Below are 6760 nucleotides of genomic sequence, written 5' to 3' on the forward strand. Positions count from 1 at the left end.
TAAATCCCTTACATGGGAACAGCATGAGCAGCAGCAGCGTTGCACAGTGGAGGGACAGAGGGGGGCAGAGATCAACCTGCACAGCAAGGACGGAGGATACTCCCTCTGCACTGCAGTCTACACAACCTGCGATTCGCGGGTGTTTGAAGAGGGGGCGGAGGCAGTGCTCAAGGGGCGGGGCTTAATCGCGGGTCGTGGCCGGTGACCCGTTACAGGAAAAAAAAAATGGTCTTTCAGGGGGGGTTTCTGGGTACTCAGAACCCCCCCTCCCCCCCCTGCGTGCGTCACTGCTTTGTACTTGTGGTGTGGGGCGGAAGTATAACGGGCGCTACCGCGGAGAGGAGCGGAAGACAGTTGCTATAGCAACTGTAACAATATCCGGCAGGACGCTGCATAGTCTATGTACATAGAGCCGCTGCCGACGGGTTACACAGCCGCTCACACTGTCCGCGCTAAAGGGATGCTGCGGGCGCCCAACTGTTATCAGCCGCCCGCACGGACAGTGTGAGTGTACCCCATCGGCAGCGGCTCTATGCATATAGAGTAAACAGCGTGCTGCCGGATATTGTTACAGTTGCTATAGCAACTGCCTTCCGCTCCTCTCAGCGGTAACGCCTGTCATATTCCTCTTAAAGAAGAAGCATTCATCGGCAGCGTGAGCTGCCGCCCACAAGTGGCCGGCGCCCATAGGCAGCTGCCTAAAGCTGCCTAGTGGTGGCGCCGGCCCTGAATGCCAGATACACATGTCCCATGCCCCCAATGCCAGATACACATGTCCCATGCCTACAGTGCCAGACATGTCCCCAGTGCCTGATATTCCCCCCCCCCACCTGCCCCCGTGCTGCTCACCGCGAGCCTGCTCCTGAGGTTGAGGCTGCTGCCCGTGCTGCTTTTTAGCTGAGGGCGGGAGGAGAGCGCAGCATGCGCCTCTCCTAGCCTTCAATCTCCGGCGGCCGCTTCAACTAGGCGCCGGCCCGCAAGCCAATCAAAGCTTGCGGTCCGGCAGCCAATCAGCCTCAGCTGCCGGACCGCGAGCTCTGGTTGGCTCACGGGCCGGCGCCGGTTAGCGGAGGCGGGGGAGACAGACAGTACAGTGCTGCAGGGACGGCTCCAGGCTCCAATATGGCGGCCAGAGCTAGCGGCGCCCATAAAGTGCGGCGCCCTGTTCGGCCGCTCTATTGGAACATGCCTGGAGCCGGCCCTGCTTGAATGGCTTTTTGCTGCTCCTCGATCTGCTGAAGCATATAAAGGGTAGAATTCCACCTCATTACTACCTCTTGCTTCAGATGATGGCAGGGCAAATTCAAGAGTGTTTGCTGGCGCTCCAGTCTTCAAAATGCAGTTGCTGAATGACGAAAAATGTCCACAAATTTTTCGGCATACCGACAGCATCTCCTGCACGCCCCTGTCATTTAAAAAAAAAATCTGCACCACCAAATTAATTGTGTGAGCAAAACATGGGACCTGTTTGAATTCGCCCAGATGTAATGCTCTCACAATATTGGTGGCATAGTCAGAGATCACAAATCCCGATAAGAGTCCAAGTGGGGTAAGCCATTGTGCAATGTTTTCCCTGAGTTTTTCCAAGAAGTTCTCAGTGGTGTGCCTCATACTGAAACCGGTGATACACAGCATAGCTTGCCTCTGAATGAGTTGACATTTGTGAGATGCTGCTGCTGCTGTTGGTGCTGCGGAAGGCAATACATCTACCCAGTGGGCTGTCATGGTCATATAGTCTTTAGTTTGCCCTGTTCCACTTGTCTACATATCCGTGGTTAAGTGGACAGTAGGTACCATGGCATTTCTGAGGACACTAATAACACTTTTTTTAATGTCCTTGTACAGGCTGGTAATTGCTTGTCTAGTAAAATGGTATCTAGACGGGATTTTGTACAGGGGACACAGTATGTCAATTAACTGTTTAAATCCCACTGCACTAATGGTGGATAATGGATACACGTCTAACACCAGCATAGTTGTTATGGCCTCAGTAATCTGCCTTGCAACTGGCTGAATGCTGTCATACTTAATTTTCCTTGCAAAGGATTGTTGAACAGTCAATTGTTTTGTTAAACTACAAGTAGTCTTCCTGGTCTCCTTCTGGGATAAAGATTGACTCCCTGCAGCAGCAGCAGCAGTAGGTGTAGCACTCAAGGATCTTCAGAAGGAATTGGATACAGGACTACTTCCGATTCTGACTGAGGAGGAAATTGACGATGAGGGTGTTGGTGGTGGGGATTGCAGGCGCTTGGATCCAACAGAGAAAAGGGAGCTAGGTGTTGCTGGACTGGTTACATTCTTAGCTGAAGTTTCTGAATGTGTCAACAACTTAACAACATAACATGGAGGATGTTCCTAGGTGGTTACGGTCCCTACCTCTACTTACAATGGCTTTACAAAGGTTACAGATGGCTAGATAGTAATTGTCTGGGTGTGGGGAGAAATAATTCCACACAGAAGAGGTGGATTTTTTTGTCTTTTGCCCAGGCACGACAATGGGCTTTTTCATTCCATGGGCAACAACTGTCTACACTGGAGCCTTATTTAAACAAACCACATCCCCATTGTAAAAATCCTCATCATCAACACTCTCAGTAGCGTCAGCTACACCAATATCCTCTTCATCCTGTTGTACTTCTACATTGACATCCTCAATCTCAATGTCATCACGTTGACTGGTGCAGCTACTCACAAAATTTACAGAGGGCGTACAAATGGTGGAAGGAGCCTCCTGTTCTCGTAGAGTATTGAAAAGGTAAGGCTTGTACATCGCAACCGCAGACACACTTGGACTCTCCTTGGGTATTGGTGATATTTCTGAACGTACAATTGGTTCCTGTGCCTTAACATGTTTAATTTAAAAAAAATCTTCTACAGGTAGGAGGGCTTACATCATCATTATGAGATGCAGAACTACCAGTCATAAACACAGGCCAAGACCTTAGCCTTTCCTTGTCACTTCATGAAGTGAATGGCATATTGGCAATGTTATTTTTCTTGTCAACTAACGTTACTTTTTTTTTTTAAATTTATCACTGTAAAATATTGCTTCTTTGATTTTACATGCCCTTATCGGCCAGATGACGTTGACGGACCTGCCTTGTCAATGTCATTACTATGGGCAGCAGCTTCAGCTCTAGTAGCAAGAGTGTCGCACAAATGAGTCAGAAATTAATATAATTACACACTGCAGTTGACCTTCACCAACAGCGTTGCACAAATGAATCAGAAATATGTAGAAGTATTTTTTAAATCACGAGAACCGAACCCGCTCATCCCTACTCAAAATATCTCCCAACTCGACCTCTCCGCTCTGCACAAGATCTGCGTCTCGGATTACTCGCTCCCATTCACAGTTGCAGGACTTTATTCGGGCAGCACCCACACTATGGAATGCCCTCCTATGCACAATAAGACTCTCCTCTAGCCTCCAAACTTTCAAGCGTTCCGTGAAAACTCACCTCTTCAGGCAAGCCTAGCAAATTCCAGAACCGCCCACATAACCTTCAGAAGTATTCATACCTAATTACATCCCATCAGGACTGTCTATGCAATCTGGTGGGGCCACTATGCTATGGAAAGCAACTATCCTTGTGTATCCTTACTATTTCCCAATAGATTGTAAGCTTGTGAGCTGGGCCTTCCTACCTATATGTCTGTATGTTATTACCCACTTTGTCTTATCACTGTTGTTTCCAATTGTAAAGCGCAACGGAATATGCTGCGCTATATAAGAAATGGTAAATAAATAAATACAATAAATTATATATACATACATAATATACAGAGAGAGAGAGAGAGAGAGTCACACAAACGCATATGTATTGTATATAGATGATTACTGTACAGTTGCAGTAAATGGAGATGAATACAGAATTGCATGGCATAATGTTTCAGAAATTCTTGACTCACGTTTCGGCTTATCATCATAATATCCTGTTGTGAAATGTGTTTGATGAGCTAGTGTGTACACAGTGTTTTGCAGCTGTGGTAGACCACAATCTACCTTGTGTAAATAATTACTTCTGTATGTGAATTTTTTTTTATACTTGTTGAACCTTTTTAGAATTATTGTATTTCATAAAGGTGCAGATAACACTAATATACTGTAGTCATTTGTAAAGTAGTAATGAGGAATTTGCTTTGGCCCAATCCAGTGCTAGGTAATAACAGCAAATCTCTGGCTAGTTTATATTCATATGTAGCTGAGTTGGCATCTTACTTTTCCTTTGTTGTGCAGCACCTTTTGAGTTATACCCCAGAATCCTCTCTCCTTTGGTTCCATTAAAATCCATTTGCGTCGCTATGTGTGATCTAGTTGCAAACTTACAACCAACCAATCAGATCAGTTTTCCCGCAATCTGACCAATCAAAGCAAGACCACTCTTTGGTTAGATGCTGGTCTTTCATTCAAATAGGGTATCTGCTTTCCTGCGCATGCTCACCTGTCCCTTGCCAAGCCCAAGGAGTTGTAAGTGCAAGACTTGGCTAAATCCGCATGTATGTGTACAAATGTATGGTGTGCAAGCAGAGTATAGAAACAATTAAATCGCTCCAAAAAAAATGACGCTGAATTGTAAATGAGGCCCACAGTCTCCATGATCCAAACGCCATCCATGGCAAATGAGACAGGTCTGTTACCTGCAGAACATTTATGGAGAACTGTGCAATGAGCTTGCCTATAATCAGAAGTGCTTGTTATAATAACAAATCTATTTAGGAATAGCCCAGATAGCCCAGTCCTGCAGTGGGGGGAACCTGTTTTGGACCCTAAGTGTTACTGAGCTATTGTCATGCACAGCCAGGACTGACACCTTGAGAGGGGAGAGCTGGTAGCATCGGTAGACTCAAGCAGTAGGAGATGGCGTGTGTAAGAAATGAGGCTCCCCCTTATGTGTATTGGCCATGGCTTCAATCCTATCAGGAACCAAATGCTATCTACATGCTAGAACCTGGAATCTCCAGCTGAGTATTCACTGAGAGCCCTGACAGATGTCTGAGTCAATGCAAATATGTAAATAGAGATGTGTATGGATGTTTTGGTTTGGTTTTGGCAAAACCACACCCAAGTGTTTTGGTTTGGTTTCAGGTTTTGTTTTGGATTTCTTTAAAATTGATAAGACAGCTAGAGCCGTATAATTTATACATGTTGTTGTTCCTACAGTATTATTAACATGAATAGCATTAATTTCCAGTCATTTCCAGTGTGAACTGGAACCTAAAGTCATGAGAGAGGGACTTGCATGCCATCAAAAATCCGTGAGATTCAGTTTTTAGATCCAAGATCCTACCCCAAAAATAACAAGAGATGAGCGGGTTCGGTTCTCAGAGAACCGAACTCTACCGAACTTTGCCTTCCGAGTTCGGTTCCGAGCCTGGCTCGGGTTTTCCCGCCTGACTCGGAAACCTGAACGCGGCAAAACTTCATCATCCTGCTGTCGTATCCTCGCGGGATTTGGATTCCATATAAGGAGCCGCGCGTCGCGGCCATTTTCACTCCAGTCTCGGAGAGTGTAGTGAGAGGACGTGTCTCCGTCCTCCAGTGTCTGTGTGGGGGCGGGAAAGTGGGGTGGCAAACCTTGTGCTGTGTTGTGCTGCTCAGTCCAGTCCAGTGTAGTCAGTGTATTGTGCTACATCAGTCCAGCCAGTCACAGTGTTGGTGTCCTCTCCTGCCAGTGTAGCTGTATAAAGTGGTGCTGTGGTGTACTGTCCAGTCCAGTGTAGTCAGTGTATTGTGCTGCATCAGTCCAGCCAGTCACAGTGGTGGTGTTCTCTGCTGCCATATATCCAGTGTAGCTGTATAAAGTGTTGTTGTGTTGTGCTGCATCAGACCAGTGGTAGTGTCCTGTCTTATCAGTCATTCCAGTGACGATATACGTTGATGCTATATGTCCATTGCTGCCGTATAATAATTATAACAACAACCACAAGTCCCTTACAGTGTTGCTGTATTGTGCTGCATCAGACCAGTGGTAGTGTCCTGTCCATCAGTCATTCCAGTGACGAGGCAGTCACAGTGGTATACGCTGCTGCTATATGTCCACTGCTACAGTATTATAATAATTATAACAACAACCACAAGTCCCTTACAGTGTTGTTGTGTTGTGCTGCATCAGACCAGTGGTAGTGTCCTGTCCATCAGTCATTCCAGTGGCGAGGCAGTCACAGTGGTATACGCTGCTGCTTCCGGCAGTGTGAAGAGCGCCTGTAGGGCGGGATGAATCACCTAGTATTATTATTTTACAGGCTTTGCCGTGTGTTTGTGTGTGTGTGTGTGTGTGTGTGTGTGTGTGTGTGTGTGTGTGTGGTTTAGGGGTACGCTATCCTGTGCCACCAATATTGTGCGTGTATTACATCTGGGCAAATTCCAGCACGTCCCATGTTGTTTGTGCCACACACTTGTGTCGCTTAGCTTAGTCATACAGCTACCTCATTGCACCTCTTTTTCTTCTTTGCATGATGTGATGTTTGGGGCCTAGTTTTTTTAAGTGCCATCTTGTCTGCAACTGCAGTGCCACTCCTAGATGGGCCAGGTGTTTGTGCCGCACACTTGTGTCACTTAGCTTAGTCATCCAGCTACCTCATTGCACATCTTTTACTTCTTTGTATGATGTGCTGTTAGGGGCCTAGTTTTTTAAGTGCCATCCTGTCTGCAACTGCAGTGCCACTCCTAGATGGGCCAGGTGTTTGTGCCGCACACTTGTGTCGCTTAGCTTAGTCATACAGCCACCTCGGTGCAACTTTTAGGCCTAAAAACAAT

This window comes from Pseudophryne corroboree, chromosome 2 (assembly GCF_028390025.1).
Source record: "Pseudophryne corroboree isolate aPseCor3 chromosome 2, aPseCor3.hap2, whole genome shotgun sequence".
NCBI lineage: Eukaryota > Metazoa > Chordata > Amphibia > Anura > Myobatrachidae > Pseudophryne > Pseudophryne corroboree.